Here is a 12,800-nt window from a genome sequence, read left to right on the forward strand (position 1 = left end):
TCAATAGTATATGATAGATATTATATGATTTGTTTTTATTTGTAATTTGTTAAAATTATATCTTCCAAAAGATTCTGTGTGTGTAGCCCCTTACAGCTCACCAAAACTTTTATTTGGCCTGCCAACCAAAATAATTGCCAAGTCCTGCTTTAAGGTACATAGGCTCTTAATTCTGCACCTGACTTGAGCAAATCAGCTTCTTTCTGCTTTCCATGTGCACTCCCATTGTTACTGGGACAGGGGAATCCTTCCTTGCAAATTTCTAGGCCCCTATGTCAGGTGGATAGGAATCAGTCTTGTCAAGTGAGACTGAGAAGTATCTCACAGCTGGTGATCTGCATCTTTCTTACTAATGCATCTGGGCAAAACCAGATAACAAGCCACTGCCTTTAGTCATATCATATTATTCCCTATTTAAATGCCAAAGATGTTTAATAGCCTGTTTATCCAACTCAGTCATGCAGGTGTTGTTCCACTGCTTCCTGTGCACATGTCTGTAGTATAGTAAAAGTTGTAAGGCATTAAGATACAGACGGTACATAGAATTTATAAGTAGTACACGAATGCCCCAAATTGTCACATCCTTTAATAACAGAAAAAATATGTATTTACAATCTAAAGCTACAATGGGACCATAAATATGTGGAAAGTATAGTCAGTAAAGTATGTACAATAATTATCTGCTAAGAAAGCATTAAAAACAGCTTATTTATTGTGGAAACAACAGAGAATAACTTGTACAGTACCACATAGGCTATCTCAATCATTTTCAGTGCACAATAAATTGATAGCACAACAAAGAGGCCAGAACATAGCTTTCTTGCTTTGTTCAGCTGTTCGTCATACTGAATGGCTTTTTTGGAACATCACCATACTTGTCAAATCACTTTGGCAAAGGTATATTTCTATGAGCAAAATTAATTGTTCTTATTGCAGTAGAGTCCAGGAAGCCCCAGTTAGATTCAGGACCTCATGAAGACAAGGATAATGAAGTTATTGCAAGGATATCCTAGCTCACAGAGTTTACAGTCTAATAAAATTCATTTGATCTTTTAAAATGAGGCGCAGAAATTTTCAGAGCCCTAGTTTATAATCTAGGATGAGCTACTTAATCAGTTTTGGAAAATCACTTGAATTTGCTTGTGGCTCAGTCACTTGAGCAGAGTTAAAAGAACAGATAACTAGATACTGCATCAATTACATAAGTTTGTGGGTGAATATACATATACTAAGAGAAGGAAAATCCAGTTTCCTATGCACCTTGTGGCAATGGTTTAACTTGCTAGGCACTAATGTTTCTGTTAGTATTACTCACAGATTCTTAGACTTGTCACCCTAGCTATGATTTTATGTCTCCAGCTTATATGTCATTTTGAAGTCATTAAATCTTGTTAGACAAAGGCTAGGATTGGCTGTCACTGAATCTATAAAACTCAGCATCACATTCATCTCAGAGAAATATTTAATATTTGAAGATACAATGTGACAAGATACACTGCTAGTTTTGAAGAGTAAACTTGATTTTATTTCTTTTTATTTCTATTTATACCTGTGCCTGTGTCACCAAATGTTGTTAATACAATTAGTGAGACTAGGTTGGCAAATAATTTGTTTTTTTAATATAAGCTGTGTGAACCAATCAGTGCACAGCTAATCTTATTATACCAGCCAGACCTCATGTTACTTTTGATGGGATTCTAGAGGAGTCATGTGTAATACTTTCCTGTGGTCTGGAGTCTGCTTATGTTACAGTTGTACAAGGTCAGACCTTAATTTAACTACCAACTGCCTACTTAATTTTAGAAATATCACAGGACACATCGGCTTGCAGGGCACTATTCCTATCTGTTCGAAATGCAGGCCCCAGACTAACAATGACAAGATGAAGGGTTGAAAAGGTGAGAATATGATATACTTTATGTGTAGTTAGCCAATCAGACTAACAGTAAGTAGTTTAAAACTACAAATAATGTGTAATACAGTGAATTTAGATTTAGCCTGCCATTAATTACTGGTACTGTATTGCTGTGGATAATCTCTTCAGGCTTGCGTGCCTAAAGGCCTTTCAGTTATAAAGAACAAAGCTATGATTTCTTATTTTATTTAAAAAAATGTGAAATCAGATTAACATGTTACACTTACATAACGTTAAACATCTATCTGATAAGCTTAATAGTAACAAATCCTTGACACATTTGTTTCTAAGGAAAGATTCAGTTTCCATGGTTTTTTAGGTATCTCAGATCTTTAGGAATGCGACAGTATCTTAAAGAAAGGTTATTTTTTAGGAAAATATGAACTTTTAAAAGTGAAAAAGTTAATAATAATTAGTTGTTTATTGAAAAAAAATCTTTTCTGGAAAACATTGATCTAAAGCAATTATTTTCCTTGAAAATATTCTTGGTAATACAAAGGCTAATATGTTTCTGCTTGAATAATAGTATTTTTTAGAAAAATCAACTTCTGTACTATCTGGTAATGAATTCGATCTGAAAACATTTTCCATGGGAGACTGGAAGACAGTTTTGCCGCTGAACTTCTGCCTCACTGCTACTTCACATGTGAGGTATATCAGAAAAAAATAATGCTTCTACGTTGGGAGTAACCAAAGTACTAGGTTCTTTGCCATATTCCATTGTGACTTCATGGAACATTCAGACTTCATATGAACATTTATCACTTTGGCATACCACATGATCAACAGTGATGTAGCAAATTGGGCTCCCAGAGCATTTATAAACTTCCAGTAACATGTCCAGCGCTTGCACTCTGATGAGTTATTTGCTTTGTCATACTTGTTCTATAATGTCTCTGGGTCCCTTATTCATTTTTTCCAAATTATTATACATTATTATTTCATACAGGATGACTGCTAATATTTGAAAATGATAATTACAAAAATAATACGTATTTACTCCATATAGGCTGATCCTTTGCTTCTGAAGGTTTCTGTAGTGTCTGTGACAAAGTGAATTCTGGGGAATAAAAGCAGAGAAGTCATTTTTTCCAAACACATATGGGCACTGTAAGACCAGAAAGAAGAAAATTATTTGATACAATGATTTATCCGTTGGGCTCCTGGAGCTGAGGTCATGAAACTTTTCTCTTTTTTTAGTGAATGGAATGTATTATGGTATGCTTATTAAATTACTGTTCATTTTACATTACTTAACGATATGGATCCTGCACAGTACTGAGTCATTTTTCTTTGGACTCAGTAGAAGCTGAGGATACTCATTATGTTGTAGGACTGAGACCTACATTAACATATTAAGTGCATAAGATGTATCAAAACAGTAATAGGCCCTGTTTCATTCAAGACCTTGCAGTGCAAGGGCCTGATTTAAAAAACATTTATGTTACTGCAATTCTTTCCATTAACTTCAATGGGTTTAGATTCAGACCCTAAGGCAGTGGTCTTCAACATTTTTGGATTCAAGGCACTCCTTCTTAGATACAAAGCACCCATCAGAAAATGCTCATTCTTAGTTTTTATTACCTTTTTTTTAACTGCAGAAAAATAAGCTGTTCTTTTGCTTTAAAGAACCAAGAAAAACCACAACCAGCCATAATGTTTTTAACACTCCAGATTACTGTTGAAATCTCTTGAGTTATCTTGTAAAACATGTTTACAGACCTAGCAGTGTTAATGTGTGACACTCCATCGTACCCTTGAAAGGAACTCAAAGTGCCAAAGTTGCCCCAGTTAAGAATCACTGCTGTAGGGTATAATCAAGTACAATGTGACAGACTACAATATAATAAACAACAAACATATGTCCTTATTAGTAATGAGACTTTAACTTCTTATGAGGCTTTCCGTGGGCATGGGAGTCCATTACATGCAGATCCGATAAAGCTAAATGTGACAGGGGCAATTGGCTGGAAGAGCCCCAAACAGTAAATGAGGATCCCATAGGGCAGGGATCATGTATAAAAGAAAAAAAAACCAAGAATAACCCAAGAGGAACACTTACCTGCAGCAGGATCTGCGGTGCAGCTGGAGTGAGGGAGGAAACCCACACGGGTCATAAGCCGCGCCTTTATCCAGCTGAAACCGGCCGGTGGCATCATCAGCAATCACTGGCAAGCAGAGATAAAAAGGATCACCAGAGAAGATGGGGACAGAGGAAGAGAGTCAGTGAAGACTCTCAAGGCAGGTGGCAGGAGGAACATTCAAGGGGAGAGAGAGCTGGCAGGGGTTTTGTATACCCACGGAGATGAGCATGTCGAGGAGGCAGAGAAGCCAGAGGAGGCTCTCTGCATAGGCACAGGCTGGAGCATCGGAGGGATGAGAGAGCCAGAGAAGGCTCTCCATCCTGGCAGAAACAAAAGAGGCTGCTGAGCAGGACGGCAGAAGGCTGGGCACCGGCTCACAGTATAAGAAGTGGCCAGCCACTTGAGAGGATACCACAGGATGAAGGAAGCGGAATGTCTCCAACAATGTCTGAGGAGAGCAACATCACAAACCGAGTTCGGTGGGGTGAGGGGAGAAACGACCTGGGACGAGGGGCTGCAGCCAACCCTGGCCAGACCCCAGTGGGATACTAGGGGCTAAGAGATGCCCTGTTATCCTAGTAGTAGGGCTGGGGAGGAAACCAGATGGGTTCTTCCCAATTTATAGTTTGTTTTGGTTCCTTTTTTTCCCCCCTTTTGGAGGCGTTGAGAGGTAGGACAAGACGATGCAGACAGGACAGTTCTGTGCTGTCTTTCCTTTTTTTTTCTTTCTTTTCCAATTGTTGGTTGAATTTAGAGTCCCAGTCTGAGACTGCTTTGGGCAGGAGGAGGCCTACCTAAGATCAGAAAGCTAATTAATTGAGTTATCCCAGGAGGAAGTGCTTAGGGCATAATAAGGCTCCAGGGATCGTTGAGCTCAAGGAACACAACATCATCAGGAGAATGGCCAAGAAGATCTAGTGACCTGCTGAAAGGTTGGTGGGAGGTTGGGGTATAGGGGAGGTGGAGCCCCACGGATGGCTGCCTGGCAGACTCCCCGCTGCAAAGGAGCCCTGGGTGATTTGCCCCCCCACTGGAATAACATTCAAAGTCGTGGCAGGAGAGTCTGGGGGAAGCCACCAGGGTGATAAACACCTACCTCTAGGCTTACAGAAAACCACGGGACCTCCGTTGCCAGCTGTCCGGACCAAGGCTGCGTGCGACCGACTGTTCGAGGCCAGGCAGCATGATGGACAGCATGCAATTGGCCAGGTGCAAGGTTTGTCAGCAGCCCATGGAACCGCACGTGTGACCAACCATGGGAAAATAGCACATGGTAGTGGTGGCAGTGGTGGTGGCAGCCATGTGCAAGCTCCCACCCCCCCATGTCTGTCTGGCTGAGCTGTGCCTGTGCCTTTGCCCCCCATCCCTGCTCCTGGGAGGCAGCATCACAGGGTGGTGGATGGTGGCGCTGCGTCCCTGCCCACCTGTGCATACTCCCTTGGACCCTTTCAGGTACCCCTAACCTAGAGGGATATTCAGATAGAATCCTAGAAAATTAGGGTTTGAAGAGACCTCAGGAGGTCATCTAGTCCTGTGGTTCTTGACCTTTTCTGTATCAGGACCCATTTGTAAACATTAGGGACCTGCTGAATTAACGGCAGCTCCTTTAATCTTGCATGTTCCCTGACTTGCACTTTGCCCCCCACTGCTCACTGCTGATTAGCGGGGAAGCTAAAACCACAGTTTTAAACAAGGTGCCATTTTTGCCTCCCTGCCAGTCAGCAGCAAACAGCAAGGCTGTCCCGGGCCCCTCAGCCAATCAGTGACAAAAATGGTACTATATTTAAAACCATGGTTTTCACCTCCACATTGATCAGGAACAAGCCGCAAGCAGGACCCCTCCACCAATCAATGTGCAGGGGGGGAGGGGAGGGGTTCAGGTGAACCTGCAAAATTAAAGGAGCCACAGCACACCCCGCTTCTGCCATGAATTTGGTAGGTTCCTAGTAAACATCAATAGCCAGTCCTGAACCAGTGCTCCTCACTCCCAACCCACTGCCCCCAGCCCCCAGGCTTCAGCTCTACAGTGTGGTGGGACAAGGGGTGAGTGTATGGGGCGGGGGAAGGTGTGTGTAGGGCATGGGGGTCCCAAGCAGCCCCTTGCAGACTGGAAATCTAACAGCCTGCAAGGGAAAAGCCAGGGTTTCCCACATTTTTCTCTTTTTAAGGAGAATCCATTTTTAAAGTTTGTTGTTCCATTTTTAAAGTGTGTTCACAACCCTTTCATATATCCTTGCAACCCACTTTTGGGTCACAACCCACAGGTTGAGAAATGCTGATTCTAGTCTAACCCCCTACTCAAAGAGGACCATCCCCAGCTTGATCATCCCAGCCAAAACTTTGTTGAGCTGGGCCTTAAATCCTCCTCTCTAATTCCAGTGCTTCACCACCCTCCTAGTGAGAAAGTTTTTCCTAACATCCAACTTAAACTTCCCTTGCTGCAACTTGAGACCATTGCTCCTTGTTCTGTCATCTGATACCACTGAGAGCAGCCCAGCTCCATTCTCTTTGGCCTCACCCTTCATGTGGTTAAAGGCTTCTATCAACACCCCCCCCCCGTCTTCTTTTCTGCAGACTAAGTAAGCCCAGTTCCCTCAGCCTGTCCTCATAAGTCATGTGCCCCAGTTCCCTAACCATTTGCATTGCCCTCCATTGGACTCTCCAACTTGTCCACATCCATTCTGTAGGGGGAGGTTCCAGATATAGCCTCACCAGTGCTGAATAGAAGGAAATAATCACTTCCTTCGATCTGCTGGCACTGCTCCTATTAATACCGCCCAGTATGCTGTTAGCCTTCTTGGCAACAAGGCACACTCATATTCAGCTTATTGTCCACTGTAATCCCCAGGTCCTTTTCTGCAAAACTGCTGCCCAGTCAGCTAGCCCCCAGCCTGTACTGGTGCATGGGATTGCACTTGTCCTTGAATCCTAAGTGCAGGACTTTGAACTTGTCCTTGCTGAAGCTCATGAGGTTTCCTTTGGCCCAATCCTCCAATCTGTCCAACACTCTGAATCCTAGCCCTACGCTTCTGTGTATCTACTACTCCCCCCAGCATGGCGTCATATGCAGCCTTGCTGAGGGTGTGCTCTATCTCATCTTCCAGGTCATTATTCAAGATATTGAACAAAACTGACCTCAGAACTGAGCCCTGGGACACTCCACTTGATACCAAATGCCATCTAGACATCAAGCCATTGATCACTATCTGTCGAACCCAATAATCCATTCAGCTGTTGAACCCAATTATCCCAGAGGACTGGAAGAAGGCCAGTGTTGTGCACATCTTCAAGAAGGGGAAGCATGAAGACCCAGGAAACTACAGTCCAATTAGCTTAACTTCTATTCCAGAAAAAATCCTAGAAACATTCATCAAAAGAGGCTATATGTAACAAACTTGCAGTAGACATGATACAGCATGACAGCCAGCATGGCTTCATTGTGGGCAGGTCTTGTCTGACCAACCTCACTTCTTTCTATGATCAGGTGACTCATCACCTGGATGAGAAAAAAGTGGTTGACATCATATGCCTCAACTTCCAGAAAGCCTTTGACCTGGTATCCCACGAGGTACTGATCAGAAAACTGGAAAATATTGGGCTCAGCTGCAGGACCATCAAGGGGGTGTGAAACTGGTTGCAGGGTAGGATGCAGAGTCCAGATGAATGGATCAGCGTTGTCCTGGAGAGGTGTGGGCAGTGGCATATCCTAGGGGTCAGTACTTGGCCCAGTGGTATTCAATATCTTCATCGACGACCTGGATGAGGGGGTAAAAAGCCCATTGGCCAAGTTCGAGGGCAACACCAAGTTATGAGGTTGTGCGGACACACCCGCAGACGTAGGCAGGCTGGCATGTTGGGCAGAACAGAACCGGATGAGGTTCAATGTAGAGAAATGCGAAGTGCTGCATCTGGGGTCCCTCCCACCCCTATGATTTTATGAGCTTTCTATCGACCTTACAATCCATTCATCTAACCCATACTTCCTTAGTTTGCTTGCAAGAATGCTGTGGGTTTATTTAGTCTAGAGGAGACTGAGAGGGGATTTAATAGCAGCCTTCAACTACCTGAAGTGGGGGGTGACTGTTCTCAGTCATGGCAGATGACAGAACAAGGAGCAATGGTCTCAAGTTGCAGTAAGGGAAGTTTAGGTTTGATATTAGGAAGAATGTTCTCACTAGAAGGGTAGTAAAACACTGGCACAGGTTACCCAGAGGGGTGGTGGAATCTGTGTCCTTAGAGGTTTTTAAGACCCAGCTAGACAAACCTTTGGCTGAGATGATCTAGTTGGGGCTAGTTCTGCTTTGAGCAGGGAGCTGGACTAGATGACCTCCTGTGGTCCCTTCCAACCCTAATTTTCTATGATTCTATACATGACACCTACCAATGGACACTATTCTGAGCATGAGGTAAGGTGTAAAGAAAGGTAGCATTTTACATTATAACCTAGTCTTTACACATATAACCTTTGATGACTCTAGTGGAAATTTTAAGTGATTAATACTATTACTTTTCTCACTGTTATGACTATGGACACACAGGGACAAATTAATCATGTGGCTTTACTGTAAATTTTCAATGAGTGCTTATTCTAAAAACTTCTCACCTTTTACTGTGAGTGCATGGAAGAGGTCATAGAGTTAGGCTTTGCCCCCCCACCATTTGCAAAGTAGAGCTGTCCTATACAAAACAATGTACACTTGTTTGTTCCTTCATATGGTTTACGCCATTTAAATGAGGGGGGAAAATTTTAAGACGTAATTGAAGTCATAGACATAGTTGTGAAGATAACAAGAAAAATAAACATGGGGGGTGGGAAATCAACCCAGAAGCACTCCTGTTTGCTAAACAAATGCACAGCCAACAATAATGAGATGAAGGGCATAGGTTCAGCCTTCACTCTTGAATTTCCTTTCTTGTATTGGTTTCAGTCAGGCTGCCAGCTCTCGGCTCTATTGGACTTCCTGATATGATTTTATCTGTTATACATTTGTCTTGAGATACTCTTGTACATTTGGTATACTTATGGGTATTTACTTTAAGAAGAGCTTTAGGAGAATTTTTGGAAAACAGGCTACTTTGCAGGATTAAAAAAGAAATCTTCTGTTTTGGATTAGTCTCCTGGAAAGTTCAACTTTAGATTTTTACTTTGCTTAAAAAAAGCCTGGAGAACAATGTGAAAATAGATGTCTAAGTCTTTATTTTGTGTTACTTTGAACAGCAAAGATTTTGCAAGCTTTTTGATTGTGAAGAGATTCAAAACCACCTTAGAATTCTTCTTTTTTAATAATGTGGAGTTATATTGTTTTTAATCCTTCCAGGAATGTCAGTTAAGATCTGGAGTCTTTATAACCATTCTTGTTTGTCCAGAGAGTTTTACCAAAGTTAGGACTTCAAAATTTAGCTTCTGTGGAACAAAACTGTTACATACAATATATTTTGCTCATGCTTAAGCCTCTGCAGTAAAGTAAAAGACTGTGGAGCATATGTCTGCACTCTGCTGAGCAGGTCATTGGATAATTAGTCAGTGTGTGAAATCTTTTTTTGGATAGTTATGTAGAGACACAAAAGGAGGGAGTAGAGAATCTAATGGACTAGCACAGTCTATTATGAACTACATAAAGCCCTATTCTGCTGAGCCAAAAAAAAAGATTTACATCCCTGAAAGCTATTTTTTATTTTTAGAAGTTATTGTGCTCAGAGTTGGCAGTCAAAGCAAAAGATGTGTATGTTTACCTTTAATGGCCATAGGGCTGTGCTGATGTTTCCATTTACCTTCAGAGACCCAACCTTAGGAGTGACACGTGTGGGCCAAGAGCCTCCCATGTGAACACTGGGAGAGGCATGGATTCATATAGGCCAATAGCATTGCCAAAGCTTGGAATGTGAATCCTGTAGAGAGTTTTTAAATTTCTGAGTCATTCTGATCCTAAGTCATTATTGATCTGGTTGGGCTTCATAGGCTCTAACACAATATGCCATATGATACAGCATTTACTTCAGTAGTTGAATATGATATTTTGAATAACTAATTTGACACCAAACTGCAAAACATCTTTTTCACAAAAATCTGGTTAGCATTTCATATGCAGAGAGTTATTTCATATAGTGACCCGTGAATCATTCTGACAAAATTCCAGTAGCAGTAATAATGTCGGCTGGATGCCCACATTGACCATTTTGTGAGAGTTAATTAACAATACTTGTTTAATATGATTTATTAATAGTTGTACAACACCAATAAAATAAAGTATGTGCTTATTTTGGGAGTCTTACTTTAAAACTCATCTTTTTAGAGTTTCCTAACATGTCATATCTTTTCTCTTGTCTGTCCGATGTAAAAGTTAAGAGCTAAATACTGGTTTTCTTTACATGCTTAAATGGCACAAGTATCACTTTTGCTGCATAACTTTTGCTTTTAGTACTTATGCAGAATAGAATTACCCTGTGCTCACACCTGCAGGAAGAAACATGGAGGAAGGGGAGAGCCCTCCTATCTTTTATCCCAATAGTTGAAATTATTAGGGCACTCTTCCTTCAAATGGGAGACCTGACCTAGAGAGTGTTTAAACCTGCATTCCCTGTTTCCCAGCAAAATGCTTTAATCACCAGACTTGAAACTAGGCATTGCTCAGACCCCTCTTCTATCCTGTTCTTGAAGCTGATGCATCAGACCTTGCATTACCTTGCATTTAATATTAAACAGGATAAAATAGATGAATACTGGAAGTTTCTGCTCCATTGGGAACAAAAAGTCCAGGCTGGAACGTACCCCTCCCCTTCCACTATTATCTAACCCAACATCCATCTTACTGACTGCTTTTGGCTTTTTTTTCCCCTTGCCCCATATCTCTTCCTCTCTGGCTTGAGTGGTCCAGATGAAGGAGAAGACAGGATTGAGTAATACTAAATTGTGGCCTGGTGATTAAACTACTTTGCTGGAAAACAAGGGATGAAGATTCAGACATTTTATGTGGGGTAGAGGGAAGGCTGGCATATAGGTTTTCTGTTCCCAGGGCAACCGCCATAACCAGAAGGCTCCTGAGCTAAAATGTAGGAAGGATTATCATTGTGTTGTTGTCCTCCCCACACAACCCTGCTTGTGTTTCTCCTCTGATTAAAATGTCATGATTTTCCCAGCCTTACACACACCTGGGCAGTCCCATCTTGATACATACCTACCTAGCTAGATCACAGTGGGCCAGTTTGCACACCTGGAACTGAATCACTTACTGCACAGAAGGGCTGAAAACTGCCATTGTATGGCTGTGTACAAGACATTTATGTGCATAAAGTGAAATAGGATCCAGCTCTAAATCTGCACTGAGATGCTGCTGTAACATCTAGGGATTTTGGGAGGTATATTTTGTCAATTAAGGCTCAACAAAGCCTATGCATCACTCATTTAGTTTCAGTGGCACTCAACCTTCCAGCCCTGCAGGCAGGATGAGTGGGATGGGGTCAGTCCATGGGCCAGATCCGACAGGTAGGATCAGTCTGTTGGCCAGATCCAGTGTGGTTTGACTCATGGGGTTGGTCTGTAGGTGCAATGTGGTGTACCAGCACAACCCCACGTGCCAGATCTGGGCACAATCTGCTGGCCTGGTTCCATGCGCCAGTTCCAGCCAAAGAGCAACCCTATGCGCTGCTGTGATCCAACACAGGGCCATGTCATCCAGCCCATATAGGTCCAGAAATTTGGCAGCAGGGAAGTGATGCCATTAATGCTGTCACCACTCCCTCACTGCCAAATTTCCTTACACCATGGGAAGCCCTAAGAGATGGATAATATGCCCCCATTGGATATATTCAGCCTGTAGGCCAGAGATTCAGCACCACCGAGTTAGTCTATAAGGTGCATCTCTAACTTGGCTTCTGCCTGACTTCAGACTAACATGGATAACTACTTCTCTCTAACAGGTATATTGTTTTGTAAAGTTATTAACATTTAAGTTATAAAATATCTCATTTTTAAACTTTGCAAAACTCCGGAAGAGGGTATTTCTTACTTTAGCTTCACACAAGGGCTAAGTACAGATAGTCAAAAAGCCTGAGGCTGAATCAGTTCAGTCTTTATGGGTTAGTCTAAGCTGTGTAGATTGAACTGATAAGCAAGTAAACAGACATTCACTTTTGGTGCCTGCAGTGGCCTAGGCCAGAAGACAGGGAGCACTAGAACATACCTTCCTGCTCAGCTGGAGCAGACAGCTTGGGCCAAGCATAGCTCACCCATCCTAAGAGGCATAGGTGACAAAAGGGGGGGCAGGAGGGCATGTGCCCCCCTAACATCCCTGCTTTGATGCTGGCGGCGATGTTGGCAGAAACTTGCCAGCTTTGTCCCCACCACTGCCTGCATAGCTCACTAGCTCCACCAATGCCACCAGCAGCTTCTGTGGGTGCCCCCCCCCAGACTCAGGAGGCATCAGTCACACATGCTGAGAGGTGTTGTGGGGGAGGTGCAAAGCATCCTGGGATGCTGGGGGACTGTAATTTAACTTGACTGTGGAAGGGATCTGGGACAAAAGTTCAAAAAAATGATTTAACCTGAATCAGTTAAGCCTGATACATCCATCCAGGTTTATCTTAAACCAGTTTCAGTTATTCTGAAGGTGGTTTATATGCATTGAACTTCTGGGCTAGGTACAGACAATCATAAAGCCTGAAGCTGAATGGATTCAGTCTTTGTAGGTTAGTCTAAACTCCACAGATTATAGTTTCATAGTTTCTAGGGTCAGAAGGGACCTGAGCAGATCATCTAGTCCGACCCCCTGCCATGGCAGGAAAGAATGCTGGGGTCAAATGAC

General features: G+C 42.5%; 1 protein-coding gene across 1 annotated transcript in view; it reads left to right on the forward strand.

Moving 5' to 3' along the window:
* Positions 1-1,774: 1,774 nt before the first annotated feature.
* Positions 1,775-12,800, forward strand: part of ASB15 (ankyrin repeat and SOCS box containing 15) — a 42,474-nt gene continuing 31,448 nt past the window's right edge. The window contains exon 1 of the mRNA XM_019543451.1: positions 1,775-1,898. The gene's annotated coding sequence lies outside the window, so the exon portion shown is untranslated. The remainder of the gene's footprint in view (positions 1,899-12,800) is intronic.

This window comes from Crocodylus porosus, unplaced genomic scaffold (assembly GCF_001723895.1).
Source record: "Crocodylus porosus isolate Cpor-Errol unplaced genomic scaffold, CroPor_comp1, whole genome shotgun sequence".
NCBI classification, from domain to species: domain Eukaryota; kingdom Metazoa; phylum Chordata; order Crocodylia; family Crocodylidae; genus Crocodylus; species Crocodylus porosus.